Here is a 24,862-nt window from a genome sequence, read left to right on the forward strand (position 1 = left end):
GCTCGGTAAGTTATAAGGAAAATCAACTTTAAATATAAAGATTCCCTTATCGTCACCATATACAGCTATAATATAGAGGTCGGCTAGTGTGGCCGAGCGGTTGTAGGCACTTCAGTCTGAAACCGCGCGACCGCTACGGTCGCAGTTTCGAATCCTGCCTCGGTCATGGATGTGTGTGATGTCCTTAGGTTAGTTAGGTTTAAGTAGTTCTAAGTTCTAGGGGACTGATCACCTCAGAAGTTAAGTCCCATAGTGCTCAGAGCCATCTGCACCATTTGTCGAGGAGAGACGAAAGTAATGAGAAGTAGCAGAAATGAGAAACGCGAAATGCTTAAAATCACAATTGGTGATCATGAACTAGACCAATTGAAGAAATCCCGCTACCTTGGTAGCAAAATAGCCCATGATGAACGAAGCAAGGAAAAAATAAAAATCAGACTAGCACTGGCAATAATAGCAGTCCTGGAAAAGAGAAATCTACTCGAATGAAACACAGGGCTTAACCTGAGCAGGAAATTTCCAAGAATGTGCGTTTGGAGCTCATCATTGTGTGGTAGTGGAGCATGTACTGTGGAAAAGCCGAAACAGTAAAGAATCGAAGCATTTGAGATTTGGTGCTACAGAAGAATGTTGAAAATTTGGTGAACTGGTAAGTAACGAACGAGGAGGTCTTCCGCTAAAACGGCGAACAAAGGAATGTGTGGAAAACACTTGACAGAAGTAGGAACAGAATGATAGAACATCTCTTACGACGTCAGGAAATAACTTCCATGATACTAGAGGGAGCTGCTGAGGGTAAAAACAGAATAGAAAGACACAATACATCCAGCAAAAATTTGAGGACGTAGGCTGCAATTGCTACTCCGAATGAAAATTTTGGCGCAGGGGAGAAATTTGCGGCGGGCGGCGTCAAACAAATCACAAGATCAACGATTGAAAGAAAAGATACGTGTTTCCATTATGATATGATTTACCGATTGTCTCAAGACCACCCAAAGCATACAGTGAGTATCCTTTTCGCTTTGGACTTGATGAATAAAGCCCTAGTGGCTAATCTGCCCCGTAGAACACTCCTATAACCACAATTAAAGAGTATTCTAACAAAATATAAAACGCCATTGAATTATACCATTTGCCAGTTACTAAAAGCATTAAAATATTTTAATAAAATACCATAACATCAATTAATTAAAGTAGGCTGGCGAGCACTGATTAAGTGATGCGTTAGACAATTAACTTACAGAAAGATTTCGGAGAAAGCGCGGGCCTGGGTACAGAAACAACCCAGCCACGCTACTCAGTAACGACGAGTAGACAAAAAATTGTATTATAATGCACATTTGCCATACATCACGAATACCTGTCCAGAAAATCGGCTAAACACAGACTGGATAAAAAAAAAAATTCATGAGTACCGTTGCCTGACAGCAGGAAAAAGGAGGAACGGCCACAAATATCAGCTAGACAAGAAAGCATCCAGGACGGAATGGGTCTCACCTCAGTTAAGAATGAGGTTATTGGTCGTTACCGAAAGACTCTCACCGTGTAGTCCACTATACACTGATCAGCCAGAACATTATAACTATCTTCCTAATAGCCGGTACATCCACCTTTGCCACGGATAATAGCAGCAATGCGCCGTGGCACGGAAGCAATAAGGCCTTGCTAGGTCACTGGAGGGAGTTGGCTCCGCATCTGCACACACAGGTCACCGAATTCTCATAAATTACAGTGGGATTTGGAAGAGGTGTGGCTATGAGCTCTCACGCCTCTTTCAACCACATCCCAGAAGTATTCTACCGGGTTCAGATCTGGCGAGTTGGGGGGGGGGGGGGGGGGAGGGGGCAGCACATCAACAGGAACTCGGCACTGTGTTTCTCGAATCACTCTTGGCCTTGTGACATGGCGCATAATTTTGTTGAAAAGTGCCACTGCCGTCGGGAAACATGGTCATCATGAAGGTGTGTACATGGTCTTCAACCAGTGTACGATGCACCTTGGCCGCCATGGTGCCATGCGCGAGCTTCACTCGACCAATGGACGCACATGTGAATTTTCCCCAGAGCATAATGGGGCCGCCACCAGCTTCTCTCCACCTCGCCGTACAAGTGTCAGGGATCTGTTCCCCTCGAAGATGACTGGTACGAGCTCTCCCACGGGCATGATGAAGAAGCTATCGATCAGGATTCGTCAGATCATGCAACGCTCTGCAAGTGCGCCAGTGCCGATTGTCACGTGCACATTTCAGTCGTAATTGTCGACGTCGTGGTGTTAACAAAATGGCTCAAATGGCTCTGAGCACGATGGGACTTAATGTATGAGGTCATAAGTCCCCTAGAACTTAGAAATACTTAAGCTTAACTAACCTACGGACGTCACACACATCCATGCCCGAGGCAGGATTCGAACCTGCGACCGTAGCGGTAGCGCGGTTCCAGACTGTAGCGCCACTCCGGCCGGCCGTGGTGTTAACATTGCACGTGCGTGGGTTGTCAGCTGCGGAGGCCTATCGTTAGAAGTATTCAGTGTACTATTTGTTCAGACACATTTGTAGTCACCACTGCGTTAAACTCTCATGTTAGTTCCGCCACAGTTTGCCGTCTGTCCTGTTTTACCAGTCCGATCAACCTACGACGTCCTATAATGAGTGGTGTTCGCCCAACCCCATGACGTCTGGACTTGGTCTTACCTTGGTGTTACCACGTATTGAAGACCATGGCACTCCACGAACACCTGCCAAGCCGTGCACTTTCCCGAAGGCTCGTGCCGAGTATCTTGGCCATCACACTCTGCTCTCAGTCGAACTCAGATAGCTCGCCCACACTCACTGATACTGCATGCAAATTGCGTGCGTCTGACTAGCAGTCACTCCTCGCCAGGTGACGCAGCTATCGCCTGGAAAGACTTATATCGGTAGTAAGTCAGTGGTCATAATGTTGTGGCTGATCGGTGTATAGGCACAGGGCAGGTCTCCAAGCAGGCTCGCTTTCCCCAACGGTAGAGTGGCTGACAGTTAAACACCAAACGGCGTGCTGGCGCCAGTAACACTTCACAGACTATGCCGCCTCCCTACAGCAATGGTTGGCCGAACAGAGCGCTAATACGTCCTAGACAGAACATAACCTCCAACAGTCCGCAGCACTGCCAACAAATCACGCCTCCTGCTTTCCGAGTACGGCCTGTATCGCTGCCCGCTGCTGGTTTTGCACCATCTCACTAGCTGGTGTCGTCCCATACCATAGCAACGGGGCAGAGTCGCACGCAGAACACTCATAATCAATTACGGAGTGCCAAGAGCATGCACACAACATAGTTTTCTTATGAGCATGTTTGATGAGGTGAATAGTAGTTGTCTACACTCCTGGAAATGGAAAAAAGAACACATTGACACCGGTGTGTCAGACCCACCATACTTGCTCCGGACACTGCGAGAGGGCTGTACAAGCAATGATCACACGCACGGCACAGCGGACACACCAGGAACCGCGGTGTTGGCCGTCGAATGGCGCTAGCTGCGCAGCATTTGTGCACCGCCGCCGTCAGTGTCAGCCAGTTTGCCGTGGCATACGGAGCTCCATCGCAGTCTTTAACACTGGTAGCATGCCGCGACAGCGTGGACGTGAACCGTATGTGCAGTTGACGGACTTTGAGCGAGGGCGTATAGTGGGCATGCGGGAGGCCGGGTGGACGTACCGCCGAATTGCTCAACACGTGGGGCGTGAGGTCTCCACAGTACATCGATGTTGTCGCCAGTGGTCGGCGGAAGGTGCACGTGCCCGTCGACCTGGGACCGGACCGCAGCGACGCACGGATGCACGCCAAGACCGTAGGATCCTACGCAGTGCCGTAGGGGACCGCACCGCCACTTCCCAGCAAATTAGGGACACTGTTGCTCCTGGGGTATCGGCGAGGACCATTCGCAACCGTCTCCATGAAGCTGGGCTACGGTCCCGCACACCGTTAGGCCGTCTTCCGCTCGCGCCCCAACATCGTGCAGCCCGCCTCCAGTGGTGTCGCGACAGGCGTGAATGGAGGGACGAATGGAGACGTGTCGTCTTCAGCGATGAGAGTCGCTTCTGCCTTGGTGCCAATGATGGTCGTATGCGTGTTTGGCGCCGTGCAGGTGAGCGCCACAATCAGGACTGCATACGACCGAGGCACACAGGGCCAACACCCGGCATCATGTTGTGGGGAGCGATCTCCTACACTGGCCGTACACCACTGGTGATCGTCGAGGGGACACTGAATAGTGCACGGTACATCCAAACCGTCATCGAACCCATCGTTCTACCATTCCTAGACCGGCAAGGGAACTTGCTGTTCCAACAGGACAATGCACGTCCGCATGTATCCCGTGCCACCCAACGTGCTCTAGAAGGTGTAAGTCAACTACCCTGGCCAGCAAGATCTCCGGATCTGTCCCCCATTGAGCATGTTTGGGACTGGATGAAGCGTCGTCTCACGCGGTCTGCACGTCCAGCACGAACGCTGGTCCAACTGAGGCGCCAGGTGGAAATGGCATCGCAAGCCGTTCCACAGGACTACATCCAGCATCTCTACGATCGTCTCCATGGGAGAATAGCAGCCTGCATTGCTGCGAAAGGTGGATATACACTGTACTAGTGCCGACATTGTGCATGCTCTGTTGCCTGTGTCTATGTGCCTGTGGTTCTGTCAGTGTGATCATGTGATGTATCTGACCCCAGGAATGTGTCAATAAAGTTTCCCCTTCCTGGGACAATGAATTCACGGTGTTCTTATTTCAATTTCCAGGAGTGTATATCTCTGGTGAGCTGTGTTTATGTTGTAAGTGCTTACAAATTTCGTTAGTGCTGCTTTCTGTCATCTGAATCTGTAATACAGTGTTCTTGGTTTAGCCCACTGCTGCAGCAAGAGCAGATTTTTTTTTCTCGTGTTACGATATATTTAGATTGTTAGATCGCATTTAGTAACTGCTTAGGTTATTAGTTTACTTATTCTCAAAATTAGTTTCTCACTCTGCAGCGGATTGTGAATTAGTTTGAAACTTCTGACAGTTTAAAGCTGTTAGCAGGAACCGTATTTGAACCCAAAATGTTGACTTTCACAGACAAATGGTCTCACCTAACTCAGCCCCACATTAACGGGTTCACGTGTATCTGAACCACTGCCAGGTGTTTATGGTCGTGACGGGATAGTTCAGAAGGTAAGAGCAAAGTCCACTAAACACAAAGTTTCGACTTCCAGTTCTGATCCAGCACATAGTTTTAACTGGTCAATTTATTTTGTGCATTATATAATACTGATAGCGTTCTTTGTATTAGACTACCGCGAGGAAAAACATCATGGTGCGCTGGACTTAGCAACACCCTAATACATGTTATGGAAATGAAATCTTTCACCACCTTAGAAGAGTACAGTAAAGCCTCACCCACTATTCTTTAAGGAACTGAACTACCACGTATGAAATGTTATAACTTCTGAACTATGTGCCCCACAATGTTATAATTTTTCGAATACATTAAGTGGTATATGCACTATCTGCTAAATACATTGGAAACAGAGTACAGAAGAGAAAAATAAATATGTCATCCCTGAAGCTGCAGTTTTATTGCACTGACAGCGTTAAACTTAATTCCCTTCATCGTTCTGAGACGGAAGTGGGAGGGGAGGAGGAGTGTTATCGAGAAAACGTCTCGTAGAATTTTAGAAATTACCCGTTAAGTTTTTTGTGTGTCACTAAGTGCTCTCATTTTACAATACTGGATGGATGTAGTCCTGCTGAGCTGTGCACCATAGTTTATACTGCTTCAAATAGTAATATGTGACACTGTCTTAAACCTCCACCATAAAGTTGTAGGTGTTAACGAGTAGATTGTGACAACTTCCTAACTTTTTAAATTCATTCAGTAACCAAACAGTGAATTTAGGTTGCCCCTAGATGTCTCTAAGTAGACAACCTGAACCTGTATTTGTGCCCTAGTTTGCTATTTAGTAGTATGGACATGCTGCGATTATCAAGTGTGTTGAGTAATTCAAACACAGTTGGGAAATTTTAATGACTGGGTAGAAAACCAAAAGAGAGACCTTCCTTATTTCTTTTACTTGTATTCTTCAAAAATTACTGAAGTGTTATAAGGAAATTAACTAAAATTTCTAGGAGTATGAACATCCTGACAGAAATAATTAATTCAGAAAATAAGATTAAAGCTATATGAGATATTATCGAACAGGAAACAGGACAGCCAATCAGTGTATAAGATAACAATAAAACTAGATGACAGGTGTTGTGAGCGGTAATTTTACAAACCATGATTACGTTTAACAATCACTTGCTAAATGTAGTCGCAAAATTTGTATTAAATAGTTCAGCTGAAGATGCAAGAGAATGTGTTATAAACGTCATTCCACAGATCTTTAAAAAACTAGATGTAGAACCTCCTTCGCAAGTTTTAACGGTAATTTAAAATATTGAAAAAAGTAAAACTCATATGGTGTTCGTGAAATTTCAAACGAAATTCTCAATTTGCTATAACATTATAAGTAAGGCCAAGAATTATACATACAATGCATCACCAGCATAAGGAAATTGTCCAGAGACTTTAAAATATGCTATCGCTAAACCTCTTTATAATTAAGGTAACAATAATTAATTAACTATCTTCCAATTTCCTTACTGACACCTATTTTCACAAATATTCTATAACGGAATGAGCTCAAGTGTAGTCTCACATTTATGTATAAACGGGGTGTAAAGCTAGTTCGCGTCCGTTGTTGAAAACTACACGTGCACCCTGGGTAACGCTAAATGAACTAGCACCATACTGGCGACCAGACAATCGGTAAACGATCTCCTGGTCATAATCAAATCACGATGACTCACAGAAAACGGAGTGCTGAGCGTCCTTCTGAGGGCAACTTGATTAGACAGCTCGGACCGATCGTACGAGTCTGCCAACTTAATATTGAAGCCATAAGTAAAGCAAAATGCCAATAAATGCATTAAATTTTAACATTGTACAACATTGACGTAGTTCCAGTCCAGGAGACCCATACAGGAAACGATGAGCAGCTAAGATCAAGAGGTAAAATAACGGGCTATGACCTGATAGGTGCTACACATCACAGGCATTATGGTACAGCAACGTACGTTAGAAAGGACATAGAGGATGCAGTCCTTATTTCTACATCTACCACATGTGATATCCACGAAGTTACTGTAAAAGTAGGTGAACTAACAGTTAACAACATCTACAAACCGCCAGGCCACTCGTGGCCTCCACAAGTTCTACAACCCCTGCCTCACTCCGCAATATATGTGGGTGACTTCAACAGCCACCACGAACTGTGGAAATACCGCACATCTGACCAGAATGGTGAAGACTTGGTGAAATGGGCTGAAGATTGCAATACACAGCTAATCTTTGATGCCAAACACCAAAGTACATTTAAGTCAGCTGCATGGGGAACTGAAACCCACCCTGATCTATGCTTTGTTACGACTGACACTAATAACAAACCTATACCAGCCCCCCCTCACTCCCAACATCGTCCGGTGCTCATAGAAATAGGCCTTACTATCCCCCTAATTTCCTCGTATCCTCGGCCCAGATGGAACTTTGGGAAAGCGGACTGGGCTACTTTCTCAGAAAAACTTGATAAACGCCTTGGATGGATACCTCCAACTAATAAAAATTATAAAAGATTTGTGGGAGCAGTCATTAGCTCAGCTAAGAACAGCATTTCCCGGGGATAGAGACTGTTGAGGAAATGGACTTCACAAAATCAAGCAGAAAGGCGTGGTCGCCACTTCGGAAGCTTGGTGGCAGTAGCAGGAACCAACGACCAACCAGCTTTATTTCTCCAAACACAGTTGCGGCGCACATCAGTAAGACCTCTAGAGCTCCAGGGCATCGAGCTCATACAATAAAAGTTAAAAGGGAACTTAAAAAGTAGAAATCTTTAGTTGGAAACAATTCACTACACTCACAGCCCTTCTCAATCGAAGAGATATCCCCAGGTTTTGATGGAATTGATCCAGTTTCTGATTCACTGCGGTAAATTTGCTAAATTATAGCTTGCACAGTTCTTCTCCAGCATGATGGAAACTGGAAGAATAACAAATACCCTTAGGAAAGCAAAAATCATAGCGATACTGAAACCAGGTAAACCGAATGACCAACCAAACAGCTACCGCCCAATAGCCCTTCTTAGCATGATCTACAAACTACTGGAGAGTCTTATATGTAACAGAATAAGTCCAGATATCCTAAAGTGTATCCCTGTGTAACAAGCAGGCTTCCAGCCAAACAGGAGCTGCCCAGATCAAGTCCACTCACTAACTTCTTACATCGAGGCAGGCTTCCAAAGACAAGAAAAAACATCCGTACTATTTATAGACCTGACAGCGGCTTATGATACTGTATGGAGGGAAGGCCTGATTTACAAACTACTCCGCATCGTGCCATGTTTGAAAATGGCTAACCTTACCAACGAGATGCTCTGCAACAGACCATTGGTACTTGGAAATTATAGGAGCAAAACAATGGAGCTCAATAATGGCTTGCCGCAAGGAGCAGTCCTGGCACCGCTACTTTTCAGCACGTATATAGCCGATATGCCTAATACTAAATCTGAAAAGTTTGGATATGCAGATGACTGGGCCATAGCTACACAGCATCGAGATATGGAGCATACTGAGACTGTCCTGACAAGCGACTTGTGCTTGGTGGGAACGTACTTTCGTGAATGGAGACTACAACCTAGTCCAACTAAAACTGTGGCTATGTGTTTCCAACTGAATAATAAATTGGCTAACAGACGCCTTAAGGTATATTTTGATAACAATATTCTGCCTTATAATATAAATCCAAAATACCTGGGAGTGACATTAGATAGAACCCTGAGCTACAAACAACACCTCATCAACACTGCTGCAAAAATCCGTACTAGGAACAATATCATTCAGAAATTATGTGGTACCACCTGGGGCTCCTCCGCCTCTACCTTGCGATGCTCTGCTTTGGGACTTGTCTACTCTGCGGCAGAGTACTGTTCCCCTGTTTGGCTAAAGAGCGCTCACACCAAGATGGTGGACACAGTACTGAACCAAACTATGAGGATTATTTCAGGTACAATAAAATCAACCCCCATTCACTGACTATCTGTACTGAGCCACATACCACCATCTCACTTACGAAGAGAACATGCGCTTCTCAGAGAATTTAAAAAAAGTACAAAACAACCAGCAACGTCCGATTCACGCTTTGAGCAATGGCATTGACAGAGACAGATTGCGCCCTAGACATCCACCTCTTATAAGGGCCAAAGATCTGGAGGAAAATGGTTTCTGACTTGAAGAACGCTGGAAGGTGGAATGGGAAGAATCAGCACCACCACAGGTAAACACCTTACTGAAACCGTCGAACAGACCTCCAGGCTTTGGGTCACCACGTAAAACCTGGACCATCCTCAACAGGAACAGGATGGGCCACGGTCGATGTGTGGACTCTCTACACAAATGGGGAAGAGCACCATCCCCAAAGTGCGACTGCCGGCGCTGAGAAGCAGACGATCCGGCACATCACTGCAGAGTGCCCTCTGAGAGCCTACTCAGGTCAAACAAGGGACTTCCTGGATGCGACTCGAAGTGCAGTTCAATATATTAAAAACCCAAATGTTAATTTGTAATTATATATATGTTGTTCATGACATAATTGTATTTAATTCTTTATGTCTTGTTTTTTTTAGTGCCAAAGTTATAAAGTCATTGTAGCAGCTTATTTCTCTACAAACGTGATTTGTACTTGCCATACGCTAAATAAAAATAAATAAGTAGAAACAATGTATTTAACATATCACAGTTTGGATTCCAGAATTCTATGTACACTATCATCCACCAAATATTACAGACCTTAAATTGTGAAATTTAGGTAGTTGATATTTTCTGTAATCTTTTCAAGGCGTTTGATTGTATGGATCATGTTGTCATCTTAGCGAAACTTAACTTTTAAGAAACTGACGGCTGTACACACATCTGATTTGAATCGTAACTGAAAAACAAAATGCAAAAAGCGGCGCTGAATAATTCAAACGCAAAGGTAGAAAATGTTACTGACTGGGGAGAAACCACAAAGTGAGTCCGAAAGGACTGGATTTTAGGTTCACTCCTGCTCCTTACAAATCTGAATGACCTTCCATTTAACATTCAACGAGCAGAATTGGTACTTTTTGTAGACGATACTAGTGCTATAATAAATCCCGTTAGAGAGGAAGCAACGGAAAGCATTTTTAATGATGTCTTACAAAGAATTATTGAGTGGTTCTCTGAAGTGGTTTCCCCCTTAGTTTTAAGAAACTACACTTTATTCAGTTCTGCGCAACATATACAGACATAACAATTGATGTAGCACATCAAAAGGAGTCATTAAATAATATATCATTGAAATTTTTCGGTGTACACTTTGATGAAAACTTGAACTGGATGAAACATATTAGTGCGTTTTTCAAACAATCAAGTTAGTATACTTTTGCTCTTCTCGTAATTGCTGGTCTTGGAAACAAACGAGCGCACCTGTTGACATACAGGGTGGTCCATTGATCGTGACACTGCCAAATATCTCACGAAATAAGCGCCAAACGAAAAAACTACGAAGAACGAAACTTGTCTAGCTTGAAGGGGAAAACCAGATGGAGCTATGGTTGGCACGCTAGATGGCGCTGCCATAGGTGAAACGGACATCAACTGCGTGTTTTTAAATACTAACCCCCATTTTTATTACATATTCGTGTAGTACGTAAAGAAATATGAACGTTTCAGTTGGACCACTTTTTTCGCTTCGTGACAGCTGGCTCTGTAATAGTCACAAACATATGACTGACAATTTTAGACGAACAGTTGGTAACAGATAGGTTTTTTAAATTAAAATACAGAATAAGTAGGTACCTTTGAACATTTTATTTCGGTTGTTCCAATGTGAAACATGTATCTTTGTGAACTTATCATTTCTGAGAACGTATGCTGTTACAGCGTGATTACCTGTAAATACCACATTAATGCCATAAATGCTCAAAATGATGTCCGTCAACCTCAATGCATTTGGAAATACGTGTAATGATATTCCTCTCATCAGAGAGTAGTTCGCCTTCCGTAACGTTAGCTCATGTATTGACAATGCGCTAACGCATGTTGTCAAGCTTTCTCCGTGGATCACGATAGCAAATATCCTTCAACGTTCCCCACAGAAAGAAATCCCGGGACGTCAGATCTGGTGAACGTGCGGGCCATATTATGGTGCTTCGACGAACAATCCACCTGTCATGAAATATGCTGTTCAATACCGCTGCAACCCCATGCAAGCTATTTTCCGGACATCCATCACGTTCGAAATACATCGCCATTCTGTCATGCACTGAAACATCTTGTAGTAACATTGGTAGAACATTACGTAGGAAATTAGCATACATTGTACCATTTAGATTGCGGTCGATGAAATGGGGGCCAATTATTCTTCCTCCCATAATGCCGCACCATACATTAACCCGCTAATGTGGCTGGTGTTGCACTTGTCGCAGCCATCGTGGATTTTCCGTTGCCCAATAGTTCATATTATGCCGGTTTACGTTACCGCTGTTGGTGAATGACGCTTCGTCGCTAAATAGAACGCGTACAAAAAATCTGTCATCGCTCCGTAATTTCCCTTGCGCCCAGTAGCAGAACTGCACACGACGTTCAAAGTCGTCGCCATGCAATTCCTGGTGCATAGAAATATGGTACGGGTGCAATCGATGTTGATGTAGCATTCTCAATACCGATGTCTTTGAGATTCCCGATTTTCGCTCATTTTGTCTGCTACTGATGTGCGGATCAGCCGCGACAGCAGCTAAAACACCTACTTGCAGGTCGTGGTTGACGTTTCACATGCGGCTGAACACTTCCTGTTTCCTTAAATAACGTAAGTATCCGCCGAACGGTCCGGACACTTGGATGATGTTGTCCAGGATAACGAGCAGCATACATACCACACACCCGTTCGGCATTTTGATCACAATAGCCGTACATCATCACGATATCGACGTTTTCCGCAACTGGTAAACGGTCCATTTTAACACGGGTAATGTATCACGAAGCGAATACCGTCCGCACTGGCGGAATGTTGCGTGATGCTGCGTACTTATACGTTTGTGACTATTACAGCACCATCTATCACAAAGCGAGAAAAGTGGTCCAACTAAAACATTCATATTTCGTTATGTACTACACGAATATGTAAAAAAAATTGTGGTTCCTATTAAAAAAAAACGCAGTTGATAACCGTTTCACCTATGGCAGAGCCATATAGTGGGCCAACCATAGCGCCATCTGGTTCCCCTTTCAAGCTAGACGACTTCCATTCTTTGTATTTTTTTCGTTTGATGCTTATTTCGTGAGATATTTGGCCCTGTCACTATCAATGGACCACCCTGTGTATTACACATCTCCAATCAATAATTTTTACTGGGATAATATTTTAAAGTAATTCATCACTTAGAGAGGAATTATTGATTCCACAAAAGTAAGAGGGAAGAATAATATGTTGTGTTCACTTACAGTCGTCATGTAGCTACCTGTTCTAACAGTTAGCTCTTTTAATTGCACCATTACAATACGTAAAGTAACTAAAGAGTTTCCTCATCAACAATCCATCGCAATTTGAGAAAAACAGTAACATCTGCATTACAACACTAGAGGAGAAAATGACCTATATTACCCATTATTGATGCAGTTAGTGGCTCAGAAAGGAGCTCAATGCGCAGCAATAAAAAGTTCATTTGCCCAATAACATAAAATATCCCAAGCGTAGCAAAGCCAAGTTTTGAATCCAACCTGAAATTGTATCTCCTGAACAACCCCATCTATTCCATGGAGGAATTTCTATTTAAAAAGTTGTAAGGTGTGAAACGGAAAATGTTAGCTTTTCACCATAGTTTGCTTGAGCACGACTAAGAAATAAATTGTTCAACGATGTTAACCCCCTAACGGTAAGGTGAAGTTTGCTGACATAATCGGTAAGGTGGGGTTGGATCAGACCCCCCCTCCAAATATCGATTTTTCAGGGTAAAATAAAAAATGATTTATGGGAAAAAGTTTTATTATCAATTAAACACATATTTGTCATAACAACAAGTTTTTTTTTATTTTTATAGTCAATAAGTATAAATATAAAGTACTTTGAAAAAAGAATAGGAACTTGATTAAAAAAAATACCTTAATAGAAATATTCTCTATAAAATTATTGGAAACATAGTCAAAATCAATAGATTCAGTCATCAACTAGTAATTAGAGTGCTTTAGAAATTCTAAAGATAGGAACTAAATGAGAAACATTTATTACCAATTGTAGTAAATAATTTTAGTGTCAGAAGTTTCGAAATATAAGGTTTTCAATAATAAATGCCGTTGTACACATAATATAATAGGAACAAATAATAAATGTATAATTTTATCCTGGAAACGATCACATACAGCCCTGAAAATACATATTTGGCACAATTTATCACATCTCAGTTTCTTTACAGCCAGGGCATATAATAACTTTATGCTCCCCACATATAGAACGATTTCACTTACTACAAAAAGCAATACGCTTCCTATCTTTTGATCTGTCACAAAAACATATCTTCTTTTCTTTAGTGGCTGGGCTTGGGTAGGCTTGTCCAATTCGATTGGTTCTTTTCTAAAAGTTTTCCAATAGACGAACTGAGCTTACGGGGAAGATGTGTATTATTCAACCTGTTTTCCATAAGAGGTTTTGTCAAAGAGAGCGCAAGATTTTTGAGAAATGACATTCTCGCGTCTTTTTAAAAGCTTTCCATTTTGCTATTGCTTTTGTAAATGATTCAACTATTTATAGCAGCGATGTCTAAAATAGCATAAAAGTACCACATGGGCCATCATCTCGATTTTCTCTTTGTGGTCCTGCTGTGGCAAAGCATACCTAATACATCGACCCCTCCTTTAGTTAGATTGTAGAACTCCATAATTTCTGGCTTATTTGATTTTTCATTTATCTCTCCAGAGAAGTGCATAGACAATATCAGTAAAACTTTTTTCTTTTTCTTTGGGGTAAATGACACCAAAGTTTTGTCGTCCTGATAGACAAATGTTGAAGAGCCTACTGGAGCGGAAAGCAGCATTGATGGTGGTATTTGCGGTTTGTTCCTCCTCACTGTAACTACAAACGTGAGTTTCTTTTGGAGGAGGGCGTCAGTCACCTCCAGTGAGGAGAACCAATTGTCCGCTGTAATGTTTCTATTAGAACCCCTGATAGATTCCGTCAGGCGCAAAACATACTGGGCAGGTAAATGCAAATCTCCAGGTCTCCTCTTTATTCTGTTGTCCTTGCCAGTGCATGGAATGCCACGCTAAAAACTGAATGTCCTTGCGTCGCACAGTGACATTATTTTCAACCCATATTTGTCGGGTTTCGATGGGATGTACGTTTTGAATGGACAGGCACCCCGAAAACACAGTAGAGTCTCATCTACTGTGACATATTCAGATGGACTATAATTTTTTTCCCTATTAGATTCAAACATGTCCCACACTTCTCTGAAAGTCGCAAATTTGTCGTTGATTTTTCTGGCCTCTCTGGTGGCTTTATCATCGAAGCGGAGGTTTTCTAGAAGAAATGCAAACCTTTTCTTGCACATAGTGCAATGGAATACCGGAGGTCCATAGGTTGCTGAGAACATCTCATCTACACTGAGCATAGAATTATTTAGGACACCACTCATGAAGAGAAGGCTCATCAACCCTTTTATTTCAACGCTCTCTGTTGGTGAATGAAACCACTGGACCGTATTGTACTTTTGCCTAGATTTCTCGATTTCAAGATTTGTGTACAAAACAATTATTTCTATAATTTTCGAATCTATAAATAATAAAAATATTTCCAGTTCACTAGTAACCCCCCTTGCTTCCCCACATGGACCAGGGAGATGAGTAATAATATTTGACGCTGGTGTACTAGAAAATTTTGAATGGATGGGTTTGTTGGTCCATATTGTCTCTAAGTCTTTACCTAGCTCAAAATTACTCTCATCATCTACATCTGACTGAGAATTATCAAACTCGACGGCTTCTGCTGCACAATGAAATGCATCATCTTCGTCATCAATATTAGATAATACATCATCATCGGTTTCTGAACAGTTTTCTACATCGATATTGCCGCCATTCTCTGACTCAGCCTCCTGTCGGAGAAACTCGTTGTATATCTCCTCAGGAGTTCTAAGGAGTTGATGCGCCATTTTAGTAAGATACTAGAAGAGGAAACAAAACTTAGATGTAATATAAACATCAATATGGGGTTGAATCCTCCCGACAAAAGAAACTAATAAGTGTGACGTAAACAGTAAGGTGGGGTCGGATCTAACCCGAGCGCGAGTAATGTAGGTTTCGGATAGAGAGGGTAGCTGCAGGTCACTCACCAGACTGACGTGGCCTCCTCGGCGTTCACGAGACGACTGGCTGGTAGGGTAGCTGGAACCACAGCGCTCTCGGAAAAGGGAGTGGGTTGTTATAAACAAAACAGACTCGCTGGGGTCGGATCCAACCCCAACCTTACCGTTAGAGGGTTAACAGTGGCCTTGTATAAATACCTTTACCCTGCAAACTGACTCGTTCCATGTCGTTCCGATAAAAGTATCGTTTAAAGTACCTATGTAACATGTAACTAATTAATTAACTAATTAACTCACTCTCTATCTGAGAAACATATTCTTCGGTTGTTGACCAAAACCTGAATCAGTTTTCTTAATGGGCTGTGAGCTACCGAGTGGGCCATTTCGAGTCCCCAATCGGCGCGCACTCTTCACAGAACGCTATCGTTGCATGTACTACGTAAAAGGTTAAAAAAAATCTTTGTTTCCATGTTCGACGTGAACGAATGCGGCCGCGTGACAAATACAAGAATAAATCTGATCAACGCAACTAGAGCGAGTGCAGCAAAATACGCTCACCTGACAGTCTCCATTCGGTGGACAGCCGTGTAAACCCGAACTCTGTGTGAATGATGCATCGAGCGGACAGGAAGTGTCGGCTTTAGCGAGGCCGGCAATCATTCACTGTACGGGCAGGTGGCACTGCGCTTCCCGAAAGACTTAGGTGGAAGCCCCACGGGCTACGCCGAGTCCTCTGCATTCTGCCGACAGCGAGCTGTAAATGTCAGCGCCTGGGGGGGATGCGAGATGCGGACAGCGCGCCCGCTGCCGGCCGGTAATCGAGATTTACAACGGCGACCGCGTGGCCGACACGTGGCAGAGGCGTGTTAGCTGCCACGTCCACAAGCCCCGTGTCGCGCCGGCAATGCATCTGCCAGAAGCAGGCAATGTGAGCATCACCTGCTGCCGCCTGTAACCCATCCATCAAAGGGCCAGTCTCCCGAAACGAATCGAGTCTGACACTGGGCTCATGGCTGTGTGCTGAAGGACACACGTTTAAATGAAAGGAGACACATAGGGTAGACTAAATTCATTAGGTGGTCGAATGTTTGTTGCTGCAAGAAGTAGTTTACGTTGTAGTGAAACTAAAGCACAACGTTGGCCATAAGTATTGAGCACCTTAGAAATTTTGCACGTGTGCTATACATATAACAGTAAATAAACGCTTTGGTTATAAAAGTGGTTTGTGAGCATAAAAAAAGGCCAAAAGTTATGGTCCACCTAAAACCATCAATAAAACATCTGGTGTAATAAAATTTGTCATCCCAGTGCTTTTCTATGTACTAATCAGTTCGCTGCATTCGTTCGTTGTGGACACATCACTAATCTAGTGACCTTTTCCTGTTTGTATTTGTGACATCAGTGATGGCACTGCATTATGCCTAAAAGGAACGAAATTAGTTTAGAAAAAAGAGTACAGATAAAGCCTTTGCATGAGCAAGGGAAATCGCAAATGGAGATTTCGAAAACTGTGAAATGTTCACGCCGATCTGTACAATACGGTATAGAGCGATTCGCCATGACTGGGTGGCATGTTAATAGGCCAAGAATCGGGCGCAAGTGGAACAGGACAGACCGTGACGACCTAACGATAGTAAGAAACTCATAAAAAAATAGGAACAAGATCTCTTTAGATCTTGCTGTTGAGTTTTCTGAAATATTTAACAAAACGATATCTGCTTGCACTACTCTTAGACGACCACAAGAATCTGGTCTAAACGGCTGTTGAGCCAGGAAGCATCCATCGCTTTCCGACAATAATACGAAGGCACGTTACAAGTAGTCTGTAAAACACCGAAAGTTCACCATACACAACTGTTAAGATATCGTGCGGTCTGACAAAGCAAACATTTAGGTAGCTTTGTCAACTTGATGCTCTGACAACACATACCAGTCTGCATAGAAAGCAAAGTGTATTCATTTAAAAACTCATGAAAGAATTTTCTACATTATTTAGTCAGATTTTTGACATGTCAGATGTGACGTATGTCCATCGAAGGATGGGCAAGGAATGTAACCCACACTGTGTGTGGTACCTACCGTAAAAACCGGCGGAGGGAGCATTATGAGCTGGGGCTGCGTGAGGGCTCCAGGAGTGCGACAGTGGTCGTATGCAAAAGCCGTTCCGATTCCGTAAAGTACACAGACGTCCTAGAATCTGCTTTACTGCCCTCATTTACATGCTTTTTGGGCCATGCAAGCATGGACGGCTCAAATTCCAGCACGTTGACGCAACCTGTCACAAATCTTTCGACACAATGACTTGACTTTGGGAAAATATGATCCAGCTTCGGGACTGGCCTGCCCAATCACCGAACCTGAATTCCATAGAGCATTTATGGGTTTTACTGAACGGCAACGTCAGGCGGCAAACAATTAAGTGAAAGAAGAATTATAAGACCACCTGTTCCTTGAGAGGAACGCCGTAAGTGCCGCAGATTGTGAATGCTACTGCACTCTCAACCATAAAGAATTTCTGCTGCAATAAGGGCAAAAGGTGGGCCAACGAAATATTGATTTTGTGTTACTAATAAACATTATAGACTCGAACAAATTGATTCTCTTCATTTAATTTTCTTGTTTTTCACCCACACACACAGTTACCTTAGATGCTCAGTGCTTTCGGCCCAGAATGTAGACACTTTCTGTGAGTTGCGTGCGTATAGGTTACACTTCTTCCATCGGAATAAATTAAAAATTGGTTCTTTTTATCGATCCACAGACTCAGATGATATACACTCCTCGAAATTGAAATAAGAACACCGTGAATTCATTGTCCCAGGAAGGGGAAACTTTATTGACACATTCCTGGGGTCAGATACATCACATGATCACACTGACAGAACCACAGGCACATAGACACAGGCAACAGAGCATGCACAATGTCGGCACTAGTACAGTGTATATCCACCTTTCGCAGCAATGCAGGCTGCTATTCTCCCATGGAGACGATCGTAGAGATGTTGGATGTAGTACTGTGGAACGGCTTGCCATGCCATTTCCACCTGGCGCCTCAGTTGGACCAGCGTTCGTGCTGGACGTGCAGACCGCGTGAGACGACGCTTCATCCAGTCCCAAACATGCTCAATGGTGGACAGATCCGGAGATCTAGCTGGCCAGGGTAGTTGACTTACACCTTCTACAGCACGTTGGGTGGCACGGGATACATGCGGACGTGCATTGTCCTGTTGGAACAGCAAGTTCCCTTGCCGGTCTAGGAATGGTAGAACGATGGGTTCGATGACGGTTTGGATGTACCGTGCACTATTCAGTGTCCCCTCGACGATCACCAGTGGTGTACGGCCAGTGTAGGAGATCGCTCCCCACACCATGATGCCGGGTGTTGGCCCTGTGTGCCTCGGTCGTATGCAGTCCTGATTGTGGCGCTCACCTGCGCGGCGCCAAACACGCATACGACCATCATTGGCACCAAGGCAGAAGCGACTCTCATCGCTGAAGACGACACGTCTCCATTCGTCCCTCCATTCACGCCTGTCGCGACACCACTGGAGGCGGGCTGCACGATGTTGGGGCGTGAGCGGAAGACGGCCTAACGGTGTGCGGGACCGTAGTCCAGCTTCATGGAGACGGTTGCGAATGGTCCTCGCCGATACCCCAGGAGCAACAGTGTCCCTAATTTGCTGGGAAGTGGCGGTGCGGTCCCCTACGGCACTGCGTAGGATCCTACGGTCTTGGCGTGCATCCGTGCGTTGCTGCGGTCCGGTCCCAGGTCGACGGGCACGTGCACCTTCCGCCGACCACTGGCGACAACATCGATGTACTGTGGAGACCTCACGCCCCACGTGTTGAGCAATTCGGCGGTACGTCCACCCGGCCTCCCGCATGCCCACTATACGCCCTCGCTCAAAGTCCGTCAACTGCACATACGGTTCACGTCCACGCTGTCGCGGCATGCTACCAGTGTTAAAGACTGCGATGGAGCTCCGTATGCCACGGCAAACTGGCTGACACTGACGGCGGCGGTGCACAAATGCTGCGCAGCTAGCGCCATTCGACGGCCAACGCCGCGGTTCCTGGTGTGTCCGCTGTGCCGTGCGTGTGATCATTGCTTGTACAGCCCTCTCGCAGTGTCCGGAGCAAGTATGGTGGGTCTGACACACCGGTGTCAATGTGTTCTTTTTTCCATTTCCAGGAGTGTAGAATACATATCACATGAAACCTCATCAGGTGTCGCGACCGTGTCCCGAAATTATAATGGAACTCTCGGTTTCATGATAAATTATTTATTTTATTTCTTCATTACGCATTTCGGCATGATGCTGTGGTCAAAGGAACTGGGTGTAGTAAGCGAAGCACACAGTGAGAAAGTTATGTGGACCATAAACTAAATACAATAGTATTGACAGTAGAACACTGTTGAAACCAGTACCACTTGCAGTTTACTCTTACTAAGCATGAGTGCAAACTGGATCGTATGTGGATATAGAATCATAAACAAAACTGCGCTGCCAGTTGACGCTGAGGTACAACAGATGGCTATGTCGTGAAAGGAGTACATGTTTTTCTGCATTTACAAAAAAATGGTAAGTGTATACTTTAAAGTAATACCTGTGTCCTGGTATGCAATATGTAATAATCAAATAAACGTAACGACAGTATGTCAGCAAATACCTAAACGCATACCAGTTGCCAACATTAACATTAAACCTCGCAGGATATGGGCAGTCATGAATCAAAACAAATCTGAAACTAACCGTAATATACTAAGATTGTTGCCGTATGTACTGCATGTTCAGTAATGTCTTGGTTGAAAGTAATACAGTGTTTCAATGTGTCTTTTGCAGCTTAATCAGTGAACAAAAGTAAAGAGAAATGATGAATGGATATTGTGTCATCAATCAATAAGACGGACGTAGTTAATTACAATGTATTATAAAGTCATCTAATCACATTGTGGATTTCGTAACAGATTGGAAACTGGATGGCAGAGAAACAAGTGCAATACTTGGACTTGTAATGTACATAACGATCATAAATATCTCCTTTTGTTATGCAGGATACAGAAGTCATATCGGAGCCTGTCAGATCAGTGACCCTAAGTACAAGAGAAGGTTCGTATTTGTAGAACAAGTTAATACAGTGTGTACAGCTTGTTCGTAAATTCCCGTTAAAAACTTCTAAGACCTGTAGAGGGGAGTGAGCACATAACATTTTGAATAGGTGCCTATGCCCGGAAACATCATCTAGAGAGTGACAAAGTTATAGGCGTAGACGCCCGTAAATGAATTTATAAACAGGGTGGCTCGGTGATGATGTTACAAACTTTCATGGATGAGGAGAACGATAAATGTATCACTTTGATGTGAGGGTCTCTGCACGGGAAACGGACGACTTGAAAATTATAAGAGACAACTGTTCTGATACCTTTAATGGAGGAATACATGTACCCGTACTTTTGTTGCCAGGATTGGTGTATGAAACTTTGAGAGGCGGTAGCATGGACTAAACAAGAAAAAGTGTCTAGTAAGCATGGGCTCTAAAAGTGTACCTTATGATCTATGAGCACTTGATCAGTAGAGGAGTTGTGTTTCACACCAGCGAAGATGAACAAGTGTGATAGCTCGTTAGGTGTGCATTTTACAGCCCATGTTTGCTCAAAATTTTTTCTTGTTTTCCTGCATCCCTTAGCAACAGCAGTACCGGTACACGGAACATTTATTCCACTGTCAGAGATATCAGAAAGGATTTTTCTTATAAATTTCGAGTCGTTCGTTTCGGGTACAGGGACCCTTACCTTAAATATAAAGTTTTACCCTCGTCCATCATCCTTGAAAGTTTGTGACATAATCACGGAATCACCCTGTATATACATTCAGTTACGAGCGCCGGCGCCTGCAACTTTGTCGCTCTGTAGTGTCGTTGGATAAGTTTCCGGGCTTGGGTTTCTGTTCAAGAGATTATATACTCACACCTCTCTACAAGCCTTAGAAGTTTGTAAAGGGCATTTCCAAGCACCCTGTATACTAATTTATCTCGCCTAAAATATACACTATGAGATCAAAAGTATCCGAACACCTGGCTAAAAATGACTTACAAGTTCGTGCCGCCCTCCATCGGTAATGCTGGAATTAAATATGGTGTTGGCCCACCCTTAGCTTCCACTCTCGCAGGCATACGTTCAACCAGTCACTGAAAGGTGACATTGGGAATGGCAGCCCATTCTTCACAGAGTGCTGCATTGAGGAGAGGTATCGATGCCGGTCGGTGAGGCCTGGTACGAAGTCAGCGTCCCAAAACATCCCAAATGTGTTCTATAGGATTTAGGACTCTGTGCAGCGGCTCGACCATGAAATCCAAGTTTTATCACCACTCGCGTAACTGTCATAGCACCTGGAGTGTATCGTGATGCATTTTGGAATTCCTGTGTGATTGTCTGGATAGACGTCTATTACACACTACGATCCTCTTCAGCTGTCGGAGGTCTCAGTCAGTCAACAGACGAGGTCAACCTTTACGCTTTTATACTGTACGTATCCCTTCACATTTCCACTTCTCTATAACATCGGAAACAGTGGGCCTAGGGATCTTTAGAAGTGTGGAAATCTCGCCTACAGACGTATAACAACTAACACCCAATCACCTGACCACGATCGAAGTCCATGAGTTCCGCTGGGTGCCCCATTCTGCTCTCTCACGATGTCTAATGACTACTGAGGGCGGTGATATGGAGTACCTGTCAGCCTGTCAGCACAATGCACCTAATATGAAAAACGTATGTTTTTGGGGATGTCCGGATTCTTTTGCTCACATAGTGTAGCTAGTCTGTATGTGTCAAACTCACACTCGAGATTAGGTAATTACTACTTTATACCACAATAAGAGTATGGTGGACTCTCTACTGTGTATCAACCGTATTCTGGTACGTGCATGTTCAGCTTTCAATATTATTATATCCTGTTTATGACGTGAATGTGTATCTCACTCAGAGCTTCTCCTTGTGTGCTCAGTTCCTTTCATAATGGCTTAATACTGTAAAGTGTAAGGAAGATATAAAATCAGTGGAACTTGCTGGCAGATTAAAACTATGTGCGGGATCGAGACCCGAACTCAGGAACTTTGCTTTTCGCGGGCAAGTGCTCTACAAGCGAGCTACCCAAGCACAGCTCACGACCCGCCATTACAGCTTCAATTCTGGCAGTACATCGTCTCCTACCTTCCAAACTTCACAGAATCTCTTCTGCGGACCGTGGAGAACTATCACTCCCAGAAGAAAGGATATTTCGGAGACATGGCTTAGCAACAGCCTGGGGGATATTTCCTTTCTTCGAGGAGTGCTAGTTCTGCAAGGTCTGCAGAAGAGCTTCTGTGAAGTTTCGAAGGTAGGAGACGATGTACTGCCAGAATTGAAGCTGTAATGGCGGGTCGTGAGTCGTGCTTGGGTAGCTCAGTTGGTAGAGGACTTGCCCGAGGAAGGCAAAGCTCCTGAGTTCGGGTCTCGGTCCAGCACACAGTTTTAGTCTGTCAGGAAGTTACATATCAGCGCACACGGCGCTGCAGAGTGGTAATCATAGTCTGAATAAAACCAGTCTTTAGTGGTCAGTAACATAGTTTCATTACAGTCAGATGATGTAATTGCTGAAAGGTTCCAGTAAAATCTTACTTCCATTTGGAATAGGTACCCGACTCATACATTTATAGTTACTGCAATCAGTCCTAGATATGTTGGCCTCACTAGCGGCTTGCAAACAAATTGCGTGCTTATAGAATATCATCTAAATTATACTACTGGATTCGTGACTCCCTGTCACAGAGGTAACAGTTCGAAGTAACTGACGAAACGCCATCGAGTAAAACATAAGTGAATTCTGGCGTGCCCCAAGGTTGTGTTATAGGCACTCTGCTGTTCCTTATCTATATAAACGATTTAGGAGACAATCTGAGCAACCGTCTTAAGTTGTTTGTAGATGATGCTGTCGTTTATCGCCTGGTAACGTCATCAGAAGATCAAAATAAATATCAAAACCATTCAGAATTCACGTTGGTGCGAAAAAGGGAAGTTGACGTTAAACTTCGGTCACACGATAAGACAATCAAATCTACAGGTCGTATAGTCAACTAAATACCTAGTAATTACAATAACGGAGATCTTATATTGGAAAGAAATCTACGAAACTTTTGTGGGGAAGGTGAACCAAAGACTGCGCTTTATTCGCAGAACACTTAGAAAATGCAACAGCTCTATTATAGCGACTCTTTTGGTGTACTGCTACGCTGTGTGGGATCCTAACCATATGGGATTAACAGTGTACATCGAGAAAGTCGAAGAAAAGGAGCACTTTTTGTATTATCGGAATGTAGAGAAGAGAGGGTCACTGAAATGTTACTAGATTTGGCGAACAGCAATGAAACAAAGGCGTTTCTCGTTACGGCGGGAACTTCTAACGAAATTGCAATCACCTACATTCTACTCCGAATGCGAAAATACTTTTTTGAGGCCGACGTACACAAGGAGAAACGATCATCATAAAAAAATAAGGGAAATCAGGTCTCATACGGAAAGATACAGGTGTTCGTTCTCACACGCGCTCTTCGAGATTGGAATGGTGGAGAATTCTCGTGCCATGCACTTAAGAATGATTTGCAAAGTATCCTTGTAGATGTAGATGCAGATGGTTAAACCAATAATAGGCATAAGATGTCATCCAAATTTGCGCTAAGTGATTTCTCCGAAAATTGCTTTCAACAATTCGTTCATAGGCCCACAGTAAATGTAAATTTTTCTCTTTACATAGAACTCTCGGCGACCGAAACTCCTGAGAAAGTAGAGAGCGTCGTTACTGGTACATGAATTAGTGACCATAAAGTCGTTACAGCGAAACCCACCAAATGTAACCTCTACACATACGTATATAAAATTCCGATCCTTAACACCTTCCCAAGAGCCAGTATCACTTCGTTCCATGCTATCTGAGCGCCTACCAAATGTGTATTAAATTCAAAGAAACAGTGTGTACGCCAATTGAGAGTTTGATACTAAGTAAACTGATCTCGCATGGAACACTAACCAACTGAGGACACTGTTGTTGGACACACAGAAAGGAACATTCAAGATTAAATAAAAAAGAAATATCTTCAAGGTTGGCACAATTTGCAGAACTCGAAGCTTAGCGCTCTCTTCGAAGCGAAAAGCCTATCGAGTACCGTCTGAGTTGCGCGACTCATTGCATTATTTCGTACCAGAAAAGCCACAGTTCTTGTAATTAGTGGGAAGTCACCGAGTGACACCAAAGTCATGACACCAAAGTCATATCTGTATCTATCCCAGGTGTCCCTCCAAACTATTTCGTCACACATTTACAATTTCGTTTTCGCACTGTGAGTCTGGAGTCAGCCCAAATAATTACTTCTTGTTACAACTTTCATGCGACGTCCAGTGTCA

This window comes from Schistocerca americana, chromosome 3 (assembly GCF_021461395.2).
Source record: "Schistocerca americana isolate TAMUIC-IGC-003095 chromosome 3, iqSchAmer2.1, whole genome shotgun sequence".
NCBI lineage: Eukaryota > Metazoa > Arthropoda > Insecta > Orthoptera > Acrididae > Schistocerca > Schistocerca americana.